This window comes from Galeopterus variegatus, unplaced genomic scaffold (genome assembly GCF_000696425.1).
Source record: "Galeopterus variegatus unplaced genomic scaffold, G_variegatus-3.0.2 Scaffold1193, whole genome shotgun sequence".
Taxonomy (NCBI): Eukaryota; Metazoa; Chordata; class Mammalia; order Dermoptera; family Cynocephalidae; genus Galeopterus; species Galeopterus variegatus.
The window spans coordinates 412,498-414,616 of NW_007727304.1; positions in this window are offsets into that span (position 1 = coordinate 412,498).

The following is a 2,119-nucleotide window of genomic DNA, read 5'->3' on the forward strand; positions in this document are numbered from 1 at the left end:
AGTATTCCATGGTGTATATATACCACAGTTTCCTTATCCAATCATCCATCGATGGACATTTTGGTTGGTTCTGTGTCTTAGCTATCGTAAACAAAGCGATGCTCTGAATTCAGTATGTTTTATTTTCAGTACCAGTGAATCAGTGTGAGATTTTCATATTTATCAAAATGAAATGAGGACACATGATGACTAAATGTAATGTGGTATCTTGGGCAAAATTCTGAAACAGAACAAGGAGATTAGGTAAAAACTAAGGAAATCTTAATGAAGTATGGACTTTAGTTAATAAAAATGTATCAACATTGGTTCTTCAGTTGTGACATACCGTACTACTAATGTAAGATGTTAACAATAGGAAAAACTGGGTATTAGGATATAAGAGAACTCTCTGAACTTACTATCTTTGCAATTTTTCCTGTAAGTCTAAACTATTCTAAAATTTAAAGTTTATTTAAAAATAAATTTTAAAAAATAAGCCCAGAACCTAATTTCCATTTTATTTCATTTTGAAACAATCAAAAATACTTTGAAAAGTACAAAGAAATACTTTGTACTTGCAGGACAAGTTGACTATTGGAAAGGACTTTGCTACGTGAGCTATAAGTACCTACAGATATAATTAAATAGAATTAGAAACATTTAAAATACTTAAATATAAAAAATACTTGTCATCTGAGCTTCTCACACTTGAACAGAAGCCCCTATCAGCAGAGGAGATGAAGGAAGAGCTTCTCAGCACAGAGGCCAGAGAAGTCTGCTGCAAACGCCAGGTGTCTGAGAAGTTCCTTTGGTTCTTGCGGTAATTCACATATACTGGCCACCTTGAGAACTGTCTTAGCATCATGCTCTATCTGAAAGAAACATAAAACTGATTGTAAACAGCATTGAAAAGTGTCCAAAGTCTGTTCACCTGTATTGAGGAGCTATCAGAGGCTTGTGTGGCACAAGCCCTAACGAGAGTTCCTGTGAATTTATTCAGACCTCTCTCACTCCCTACAAGTTTCCACTTCTCACAGGCACTCTCTCATTTCTCTCCTCTCTCTCAAAATCTAGAATGCACTATTCCTGGACTCATCAGTCCCTTCCCTTCCTCTGGCCTTTCCCTTATTCCCTTTTCTAGTATCCATTTGCTCCTCTCTCCAGCTGGCTCCAGGCCACTTCTTACACAGAGCCGTGGCTTCCTTCCCTGGGGTGGGAACGATCAGGGTTCTGTGCTAGGCATTAGGGTGTCCCCCAACGTTGCAGTTCTCTTCACCAGGGTATCTGGTAGGATGGAACATTCCTACCCATTCCCTTGCTTCAGCCGATGGAACATGAGCCGAGATGACATGTCATTTCTGGGCAGAAGCCTTTAAGAGCTGGTAGGTAACTCTCCACCTTTCCCTCCCCCTAATACAGAAAACACTGTCATTCCAGCTGATGGGGACTCCCTCAGCTTGCATGCTTGAGGCAGGACAATTACAGAGCTGTCAGTGTAGACTGGGGAGTTAACTGCATGTGTGAGTGTACTTCAAAAAGTTCACAGAAAGATTTGTATTATCTTTTAATTCTATTTTTCCATGAACTTTTTCAAGTACCCTCGTATTTGGTACTTGGAGCCCTGGTCATGATATGATCTCCCTGTAAAAGTATATAAGTGACAAGACAAGAAAGTAGGTAGTATGGGACTGTAAAGTAGACGATTCCTTTGAAAGTAAAACTTGAGGAAGATGTTCCATTAATCCGATGGCTTTCTGTACCTCCCAGCAGAACTTTACAGATTCTTTGAGAAGCATGAAACCAGAGCACACTAGTTATTAGGTCGGCCGTCAACATTCACCTCTTCTATATCCACAATCTGAATAAGCAGAGACAAGGAGACATACATGGGTAGAAAAAGATATGACGAAGAAGAAAAGCTATTGACAGATAAGAAACGTTGCCAGAAGAGCAATCCAGGCAAACAGTTCTAGCCCTCCAAGCCCTCAGTGTCCTCGAAGCTATTCCGACCTGGCCCGGGCCCTCTGCTTCTGAAAACACGATGCTAGACCTTCCCCAGTCCTCCCCATCACCCCACCACACCATTACCAAATATCTCTTGCAGGCCCATCCTGTACTCTCTTAACCACATCTACACCCT